The sequence below is a fragment of the Toxorhynchites rutilus genome, chromosome 2 (assembly GCF_029784135.1).
Source record: "Toxorhynchites rutilus septentrionalis strain SRP chromosome 2, ASM2978413v1, whole genome shotgun sequence".
NCBI classification, from domain to species: domain Eukaryota; kingdom Metazoa; phylum Arthropoda; class Insecta; order Diptera; family Culicidae; genus Toxorhynchites; species Toxorhynchites rutilus.
Window position 1 is genome coordinate 226,341,310 of NC_073745.1, and position 11,414 is coordinate 226,352,723.

The 11,414-nt window shown below is 39.5% G+C and overlaps 1 pseudogene; it reads left to right on the forward strand.

Annotated features, from left to right (window-relative positions):
- Positions 1-827: 827 nt before the first annotated feature.
- Positions 828-908, forward strand: LOC129772273 (U4 spliceosomal RNA; annotated as a pseudogene).
- Positions 909-11,414: the final 10,506 nt, after the last annotated feature.

An 11,414-nucleotide genomic window follows, 5' to 3' on the forward strand; every position in this document is an offset into this window, starting at 1 on the left:
CCACACGTGATTGTTGAGAGGCCATTGCATCCGCCAAAAGTCACTGTTTGGTGCGAGTTATGGTCTGATGGAGTCATCGGGCCGTATTTCTTTGAAAATAAGGACGGCGAGACGGTAACTGTGAATGGTGAGCGCTATGGCCGCATGTTAACCGATTTTTTTTGCCACAAATTGAAGATATAGATACGGATGACATGTGGTTTCAGCAGGACGGCGCCACGTGCCACACAACACGACCGAACATGGCCATATTGCGAACGAAATTTGAGGGACGCATAATTTCGCGTTTTGGTGATGCCAATTGGCCGTCCAGATCATGCCATTTGAACCCGCTAGACTTTTTTTTTGTGGGGTTATGCGAAAGACCGTGTCTATGCCAACTCTCCGCAAACTCTTGAACATTTGAAAGACAACATTCGTGAAGTTATGACCGAGATACCGCCCCATATGTGCCGAAAAGTCATCGAAAATTACCTGTTCCGGATCAAGGTGTGCGATGAAGCCCTAGGTGGACATTTGAATGATGTTGTATTTCACACATAATGGCATAAACCAAACTTTAATTTGAAATAAAAGTTTCATCGAAATTCGAATTCTAAGTGTGTTTTATTTCAATTTTCTTTCGGAATTTAAAGTTGGAAAACCCTGTATAATATAGGTTCAAATTTATAAACATACAATGTCACAATCATTCAAATGTTCTAGTGCAAATGAACTAATGTCTTCTAGAGACATTAAAAATCCTTCGTTGTTGAATTCATTCTATATACTTGTGGATTTGCTGCTTGGAAAAGTTTGAAAAAAAGGGAGTGAATGACCCAGAGACTAGCCTTGCTCAGTGGCGATATCAAAACCATTGAGGTTTATCGGAGGTGTGATTATTGCTAGTTGAACACTGAAAACCCCGAGGCAAAAGCGATCGAATGACACTGATACAAAAGCCCTACTTTTTTCGACGATCTTTCCGGCCAATAGAAAGTTATGAAAAAAGACGGGTGGGTAATGTCAGTGACATAACCGGAGTGACGTAGGACTATACAAAGGGGACAGCTTTTGCTAAATATATATTTTAAATATATTGTTTTATTTTCTTCTCCTACGTGAATACCTACCTATCTACCTGAAAAATGGATTAGTTTACTGTTTACTCTTTATGAACATGTTGGGGGTGCTGAAAAGAACCTTTGGTGTTGTGTTTTTGCGTTTTTTTTACAAACATGATTCTTGATTTTTTTCTGAAGGCTTTGTACTTATTAAATGTTCAACGCCGGGCATCTTTCGGCGTATGCACATATCGTACAATCAAAATGATGGCTGTGATAGGGAATGCATAGGTGGTCATCAGCTCATTCACTATCATATATTTCACTATTGAGCACATTACCGTACCTTAAACTGTGGTTTCGGAGACGAATGAATTGTAAGATTTGTAGTCTCCGCAAACAAAGTAAATAAAAATGAAAAAGAACTGAGGTTTTGGAGACGAACTCTACGATCTGTCGAGAAATAAACGAGCTATAAGCGTTCTGAAAAACCAACAGTAAATACAGGGACGGATGACCTTCGGATTAAAGTCCTTTAAAATAAGAACAGAGCAGCAGGAAATACATAGCTCATCGTGTTGCTCCTTAGTTATTTCTCTATGCAATGCAGATGTAACGTCAGTCAATTTTCAACATCAGTTATCAACCAAAGGAAGCAGTTCTTGCTACCGACAAAATTCGTTAATGCCATCCTGCATACAATGTGTTGTAATTTGAAGCCACTTTTAATTCGGAAACCATACATGGGTTTGTGAAAACTGAATGATCAATTTAAAAGACCACAACCACCAATAAGTTCAAGAATAGCATAAACAAAAAAAATCAGTTTATTTTATATGTCATATTATGTCACTTTAGAATGCATTGGTAAAGGGTGTGTCACATCAAATTACATCACGGAAAAAACGCTGTAGAAATTCGCCCAGTAGACCGATCCTTTTGAAAATTTTAGACAGTAAAATAAAAACTATTAAACAACTTTTGGCATTTTCTTTTTATTCATACTTCGAGCCCAAGCCCGTATGCTCGCACCTTTCTCTTTACCCCGTCCATAAGGGGTAAAGTCAGGTTGTAGTTTTTTTTTAACAGAAATCCATTTTCTCTTGAAGTCCGCCTCCGATTTGACAACTTTTGGGTTCTTCCGGAGGGCCTGCTTCATAATCGCCCAATATTTCTTTATTGGGCGAAGCTCCGGCGCGTTGGGCGGGTTCATTTCCTTTGGCACGAAGGTGACCCCGTTGGCTTCGTACCACTCCAACACGTCCTTTGAATAGTGGCACGAAGCGAGATCCGGCCAGAAGATGGTCGGGCCCTCGTGCTGCTTCAATAGTGGTAGTAAGCGCTTCTGTAGGCACTCCTTAAGGTAAACCTGCCCGTTTACCGTGCCGGTCATCACGAAGGGGGCGCTTCGCTTTCCGCAAGAGCAGATCGCTTGCCACACCATGTACTTTTTGGCAAACTTGGATAGTTTCTGCTTGCGAATCTCCTCCGGAACGTTGAATTTGTCCTCTGCTTAGAAGAACAACAGGCCCGGCAGCTGACGAAAGTCCGCTTTGACGTAGGTTTCGTTGTCCATTACCAGGCAATGCGGCTTCGTCAGCATTTCGGTGTACAGCTTCCGGGCTCGCGTCTTCCCCACCATGTTTTGCCTTTCGTCGCGGTTAGGAGCCTTCTGAACCTTGTATGTACGCAGGCCCGCCCGCTGCTTGGTCCGCTGGACGAATGAACTTGACAAATTCAGCTTATTGGCGACATCCCGGACCGAACTTCTCGGATCACGTCTAAACTGCTTAACTACGCGCTTGTGATCTTTTTCACTGACGGAGCATCCATTTTTGCCGTTCTTCACCTTCCGGTCGATGGTTAGGTTCTCGAAGTATCGTTTTAGTACTCTGCTGACCGTGGATTGGACGATTCCCAGCATCTTACCGATGTCCCGATATGACAACTCCGGATTCTCGAAATGAGTGCGCAGGATTAATTCACGACGCTCTTTTTCGTTCGACGACATTTTTCCAAATTTACGAAAAATTGACAGTGAAGCATGGCCAACGTGATCTATACACTCTTATCTGATTATAAGCGAAAGCTGAAGATATAATTCCTAAAAATTAAATTTCTACAGCGTTTTTTCCGTGATGCAATTTGATGTGACACACCCTTTATTGTGAAAAACTTTTAATAACTCTTCTTTGAAAGGTTTAATGGCCCTGAAAAGCGCCGTGTTTTACGGTGGCTGGTTTTGCCACCAAAGCAGTCTGTATAAACAAACTTTTTCTTTCTTCTACCTGCTGCCGTTTTGCGATTGCGTTTGCCACTCGCTGAAACTAGTTGTTGCCGCGATGAGCGCCGAACCGAAGCTGCTCTGTTTTCTTGATGCGTGTTTTCTGATTGTCGTGAGCAGCTTTGCAAGCCAACTCGCGCACTCCGACGGCCGAAACTCTATAATCGCTGTTAGGTATACTGGTGCTCCCGCACGAATCCTAGTTACCCTTGCGGAGCAATCAGTGAATGCGACCAACAGGGAACTGGAGACCTGCACGGTTCGAGTGAGACTTTGCCTTTCCTTTACTTGTCCTCCTTTGTTACGTCCACACGTCCACGTTGCTGCTTATTTACTTTTTATGATGTAATGCGATGCGATGTTAAACGATGCCGTACAACCACACTGGTTTACGGTTTGAAAGAAAATGAGATATTTTTTTGAGGTCCGCGCGTTTTGTACTCTAGCGGTACACACTCACAGGATAGAGACAAATCGGCAGACTCAGCCAAAGGGGCGAGTCCAACGAGACGAACGAATGAGCGTTAAAAGGCAACGATGGCAAAAAAATACATTCATTACGATTTGTTCGCTCGTTGGATTCACATGCAGGCTAAAAAGGGTCCTTTTCAGGATCACAAAATTATCTTCAACCTAAAGAGTTTATTGTTTTGTTATCACTCGATATCCCCATCTTGTTCGGCTAAACCTTTCTGTTTAGCGATTGCGTTTGCCACTCGCCACAGCTTTCACAGTTGGAAATTTTTTTCCCATCCAGCTTGTGACATATTGTACAGTAAATTACATTCAATGGCACGTCGCATTACCACCACTCAGTGTCGGATTGGAGATAATTTTAACCTGTAATTGAACATTTGCGATGACAGTGGTACAGTGTCGACTTTCAATGTGGGGTCATAATTTGGACCCCGAACTCTATGTTTACAAAAATGTCCAACTAAATATGTCGCATTACAGGTCCGTCCAATTAGCTAAATGTCGAGATAAGTGTAAATTACTGTACTTTTAATCTAGAAGCAATTTAAGAATTGGTGAAAATCAATAAGCTCAGAACAACTGCCAAATTCACATACTCATCATGTCCTGGCAAACAAATTATGAAAAAATCAATTTGTGTTTTATTATTATTTTGGATATTGTTTTAGAAAGCATTGAACTGTATTTCCTAAACTCTTTTTTGGAAAGTTTAATGGCCCTGAAAAGCGCCTTGTTTTATGGAATGGTTACAATTTAGAAAACTTAGTACTCGTGGTTTTGAAAAAAAAAACCCATTTCGAACGCCCTCGATGCCGTCTTGTTCTGGATTTACCAGTTTGTATAAAGAACAAACTTTTTTCTTCTGCTACCTGCTGCCGTTTTGCGAATGCGTTGCGTTGCCACGAATGCCACTCGCTGCAACTGCCTGTTGTTGTCTTGATGTACACCGAACCGAATGTGTACTGTTCTGTGGGTTTTCTTATCGTCGCGAGCAGCTTTACCAGCCAACTCGATCACTTCGGCGGCCGAAACTATATAACGCCAGCTAGGTGGACTGGTGCACTGGTACTAACACGCTCGGCCTAGCTACCCTTGCGGGGAACTCCAGACCAACACGGTTCGAGCGGGATTTTACCTTTCCCTTCACTTTTCCTCCTTGCCATGTGCTGACATGGCTGCTTGTGTTGTTTTGATGATGTGATGTGATGCGAAACGATGTGGTGTACGGTTTCGATGAGAATGATCGTTACGGCAGCGGAGCGGTGATTTTTAAGCTGACTGGCTGGCTCGAGAATTACGCATGTGTGAGACTGCGACCAATGTTTCGTTCATTTTTTTCTTTTTCCTTTCCAATCGTGCTTCATTCTATTTCGCTGCTGCTCTGGTTGCCCGTTTTGGTCGGTATGATTTGAGGAGCACAAAATGGACCAATCAAAAATGGGCACATAGTGCATTTGGACAATGCTTGATATTTCACAATTATTCAATTATTTATCTCAAGAAAAATGAAATGTTATTCGTTATGATAGATGCGTAGATATATTTCCTATCAATTGGTGCAAAAACTTTTGCGATCTATTGAGAAATGCTCGAGTTATAAGCGTTCCAAATCTTGCATTTTTTCCTACTTGTTCAGTGCCTGGATTTCCATTTCACCCCCTATATCTTCCGGTTAGACGTAGTCCTACGTCAATAATATCTCATACGCTATCATACTGAAATGTCATCACATATTTCATAATGTCTTCAAAATGTCTTCACAAAATCAAATGTCTTCACAGTAAGTCAAATGTCTTCAAAGTGAAGACATGTCTTCAAACCTGGCATCCCTGTAGAATAATACAATCAGTGATGATATCGAAGTGTCCTACTATGTATCAAGACGCCTAGAAGTATATCCTAAGGTGGGCCAACTTGCTAAAAGCACTCTTTAGCCATCTTGGAAGTCTACTGTGTTTTGTTTGTAAATTTGTAATTTTTGAGTGCAGTACGGCACTCATGGCCGTCAAAGTGTTAATACAGGGGTGACATTGCGCTTTTCGAAACGAGTGATTTTTGTTCGTTTCGACCACTTTGACTTAGATTTGTTTACGAACCCAAAATTTTTACATTTTTCTACGAGACAAATTTTGCTCTAAATCTAGTACACTGAAAATAATAACTAAAATAATAATAATAATAAGAAAATAATAATAATAATAACTTTAGTATTAAAATAAAAAGATACATAATACTAAAACCAATTCGATTTGAGTTCGAGTTCTTTCGAAACGAGTTACTCGTTTCGAAATGCGCAATGCCACCCCAGGTTTCATCCCCCGCTACGAGGTAGGTAAATAGGAACACTAAAAAACGCCATTTGACCTATATAGAGGACATATAGAGGACTTCACTAGATAAGAAGATGTGTGCCATTTATTGCGAACAACTACCGTTGCTTCATGTTTTGCGTATTTCGCAATCGTCATTCCGTGATCCACTGGGAGTTATTGGATACACGCGAGACAGCGATATCAGCATCAGCTTAGCATAGAGTGTAAGAAGTTAGATAGATCTCATATATCAGCTGCTAGAAACCCGATACCTTCGTTACACGATAATTTACCCCAGCAAAGAACACGGGGACAATAGCGAAGAGGCAGAAATTAGGTTTTGAGGTGTTAGAATATCAGATTATCGCTTGCTCAGGTTTATGCACAATCGCATGAAGAATAGGGAATTTAGATCTAAAGGTAGGTTTAGAGTTCCCGTGAAAGTAAACGTGAACAAAAACTTTTTTGTTAATAATTCACCAGTCCGTATATAAAACGCGAGGAAAACATCTTGAAACGATAGGAAGAAACATTTTCTAGTTGAAAAACACATTTAAAGACAATCCATTTTGATGAAAGTGAATTGATTTAATGAGCCTGATCACGAACGTCACCTCAAGGTGAAAACGAAATGAACTGCATAGAACCTTGCATACAAATCATTTCACTTCCACCGCGAGGCGACGCTCGTGATCAGTCCCAATTTTTCACAGCGATTCTGAATTTCCACCGTGGAATTGAGATGTCTGTGAACTCACCATAGTTCACCGACTTTGGTGAACGTGAACGTGAAAACAGTGGTGAATATAGGCGTCAAAATATTTCTCTGTTCATGTTCACGTTCGAATGTCGCAAGGCATTCTGAAAATTATTTCACCGTGAACTGTTAAAGGATATATCAAGCAACTCTTGAGTTTGCAGTGAAAATTTCCATATGGATGCAATTTCATTCAATCGGATCTCTGCACGGGTCGAAAAACTTCTGTGCTTCGGGTTGCTCCGTGAACAACTGTATATTTTATCTGAATTACTTTGTTGAAGCTCGATGTTTATTTTCTTCACGTTTACTGGCGAACTTTTAATGTGAACGTGAACGTGAACTTAAACATTTTTTTACCACAAATTTATGATTTGTTTGTTCGCAATGTAGTTCACCGTGAAATGATCGTATCATTTCACCAACTGTTCATGTTCATGTTCACGGGAACTCTAAACCACGCTTAAGCAGGAGGTAATGGACTTCCTCACGGAGTATTTTAGCAGCTTTTATTTTAGTCAGATTCACTCTTTGCTAGAAGTACATACCAGCTGATGAGAAATACCGGCAATAGGAACGAAGGTACAGGATGGTAGGAATAGGGTATTAAAAGAAACAAACAAGAGAGACTTCTTAGTCAAGAAATATTCGTCTTCTCTTATTTCAAGAATTCATTCTGCATCCCAACGTATGCAGCACAGCATTACAATTGTCACTATTGAAACAAGCTAACACCGGCTGCGGTAGAAAACCACCCTGTACCCAGTACGTGTATCAACCCCCATTGGCTTCGGAAGTCATACCCCCGGGACTAGTATCAAGTCCAGTGAAAATAAGTAATTCCGGAATACCAAGGCCCAGAACAGCGAGAATGGATTCATCTCCCGCGATGTGGCTTCACTTTTTTTTATTTCTCCCCGCGCCTGGTAGTATGCAACACAGAATTATACCTGCAGCCTGACGTTACTCTGCTAAGCTTCCACCACAAACGGTCAACGCTCTGCAGAAAGCTGGTTCCACCACGCATTCCTAACATGCAATATCGTATGTCACACGCAGGCTGACGAGACGGTACTCTACCTTGCGTGGCAGCTGAACACCGATATCTTCTAGCCAAAGACCTCGTTGACTGCCTTGAATTATCCCTAACGTCATCACGGACTTGCTTAACATTTTCGATAACATATAGCACTCCAGTTTGCTATGTATGCAGTGTCAGTTCGTTCCATCACTCAGGGAATAAGTGATAGTCGCACCAGGACTTTGCATATCCCCCCACGAAGGTGTGACTTCCTTTATGAAGTTCCTTACCTGTTTTGGTTCAGCAGACCAAATCTCGTTAGGGGTTGTCCACATACCACGTGGACTGAAAAAGCACGATTTTGGACTCCCCCCTCCCCCTCCGTTGACAAGCGTGGACATTTTCATACCCCTCCTCCCCCTCCTGTTGTCCACGTGGACATTTTTCTTTATTTTATTAGAATAATTCAGGAAATAACTGAATTGCGCATAAATTAAATTTTAGTTCCACTTAAGTTTATTTTGTTTCAAATTTTACCTGCTGAACCCTGCCACGTTTGCTGTGGCTCATTGATGTTTTATGACAGAGAAATGAGTAGTAAAACAAAGCGAATATTCCATATGAGTTTAATTTTGAAATACTTGTAATACTTTGGTTTTCTATTATCTTCGAAGATATAAAGGCTATCTGGTTTGTCAACACGGAAACGCGCAATATCCAGTTGAACAATCCGCATCCGAATATAAATTACAAAATTCCAAGGATTGAGCTTGAGCAAAGCCAATCGAATAAAAATAAATGGATTTAAAATCATTTTCAAATACAATTTAAGCTCACGATTTTTCAACACATGCAAAGAATTTTGTTGCTATCACATAGAATACATATTCAATACTAGAAAGTTAATTTCTTTCACAGCTTTATTTCAGAAGTGTGCTTATTTCATCTGGAAATCTTAAAGCTTCTTGAGGCGTTGGCAGTAGCAACAACAATTTTTGAAGTAGCTCGTGTGTTGTGTTATAATATGAGCTCCATCAGAGCTCGAGTTTGTGAAGCGCACAAAAACGAATAGAACAGTTTTATATACACAGATTATTCTTCTATCAATTAAAAAGAATTTCAAAAAAAGAAAAAATTAAGTAGGAGACATGCACTGATATCTATAGATCTTCACTTGACAAAGGGTTGAGGAGTAAACGGTCGAAAATTTTCAGCGATTTCGGAACGCCTGTATCTTCGATATAAATGATGATATTGAGATAGAAAATACAGCATTTTCAAGCTACAAATTTGTAGTGTGTGATGCGTATATGTGTTGTAGACAAAATATATTGCAAGAAAAGATAGAGCGTTTATGGTTTGTTTTTAAAGTTTCTCTAGATTTTGAAATACATTCTTAAAAGCAATTCAATCAACATGATTATTTCGCTTCCATTTGATTCATAGAGAGGTTCAGTAGAACTAATTACTATAGAGGTATTCTTTATCGAATGAAAAATTGTCCTTTGATTTCGAATTAAGAATATTTCATGAAATAATGAACGCATAGCAAATTAATGGTCAAATCTATTTAATACATGGTTCAGTTGTTGCTTTGACGAATGCATTATTTTATAACAGAGTTACAGCGTTTCAAAGATCACTTAAAACTTTCGTAGTCACATTTTGCTCCTCTACTTTTTGTCGAGTGTAGTTCTTTGCCTACTTCGGACCAAGATGGTGGAGTTAACAGGTGGCTCGTAATTTACACTATTTAGAAAAGACGTATGAGGAATGGCAAGACGAAAAGTTTGGATTTGTTTATGTATATACTTACGTTGATATGTTTACATTTGATTTCGTCGAAGGTATTTGAAGCAGTATAATAAATAAACAGTTGTCGTTGAAAATTGTAACCTAGTAACCTTTATGCATATGCTTCCGCCAGCTGGCTCGGCTAATGTGATTCAAGGAATGCTTTGATCGTGGTACTGCCACTGGCGTATAATTTGCAGCTTTGTTTTTTGTGCTGGTTCATAACGGTAATCAACCGTGCCGGCGAAACTGTAGTCAATGTTCAGTGTTGATTGGATACCATCTATGTAAATAAGTTCAAACTTACGGGATACGTCCGAACGGCAATTCTGACATTACGTTTTACCTTCCACTTCACTTATCTTGCTTCGGACTACGATCGCCACAGGAAATGTCGGTTCATTTACAAAATCAAATCACTTTTAGTCATCAGCGCAATAGTAACCTTTTCCGCAATAGTTCGGGGAATTTTCAAAGGGTACTAATACCTTATTAAAAATATTTTCAATATCTATATATATATATATATATATATATTTTTTTTTTTTTATTTTTCAACTGCTTATTAACCATTCTGCATTGAGTGTCTAGAGAACTTCTAAAATGCTCGTGGGTTTAAAAACATCAGAAAACTCACGACTCAATTATTTTTTACTAACCTTGCACGAAAAATTATTTGTATTGCTCTTTAGTTTTCCTCCACTTAAATCCTTATCAAAACGTCACTAACGTCACAGTTTATCAGAGAGCAATTCATCGCCAAATTAATCCTCCGCTGCCCCGATCCTCCCCATTTTATTAAAATTTTGTTCATTTTTTCCAAGAACAGCCTTGAAGTCTGTTGCCCGATTGAAACATATTTTTGGACAATCTATTAACCTTCTATTTAGAAAGCTTTCTCATGTATTGAATAAAATATCGAAAACTATTATATCTGTTTAAAATATTTATATCTATATATATATATATATATATATATATATATATATATATATATATATATATATATATATATATATATATTATATATATATATATATATATATATATATATATATATATAGTTGGCATAGACACGGTCTTTCGCATAACCCCACAAAAAAAAGTCTAGCGGGTTCAAATCGCATGATCTGGACGGCCAATTGACATCACCAAAACGCGAAATTATGCATCCCTCAAATTTCGTTCGCAATATGGCCTTGTTCGGTCGTGTTGTCTGGCACGTGGCGCCGTCCTGCTGAAACCACATGTCATCCGTATCCATATCTTCAATTTGTGGCAAAAAAAAATCGGTTAACATGCGGTCATAGCGCTTACCATTCACAGTTACCGTCTCGCCGTCCTCATTTTCAAAGAAATACGGCCCGATGACTCCATCAGACCATTATGCGCACCAAACAGTGACTTTGGCGGATTCAATGGCCTCTCAACAATCACGTGTGGATTTTCTGAGCCCCATATACGGAAATTTTGGGTGTTCACATAGCCCCCGAGCTCGAAATGTGCTTCATCACTGAAGATAATTTGATGCGAAAATTCAGCATTTTGCTGCTGTTGTTCGTTCACCCAATCGACGTATGCCCGACGCATTCCATGGTCACCACGCTCTAATTTTTGTATATATATATATATATATATATATATATATATATATATATATATACAAAATATATATGAATATGTAACATGTAACCCGCGACGCCGGGAAAGCGCGCGAGTTTGTCGC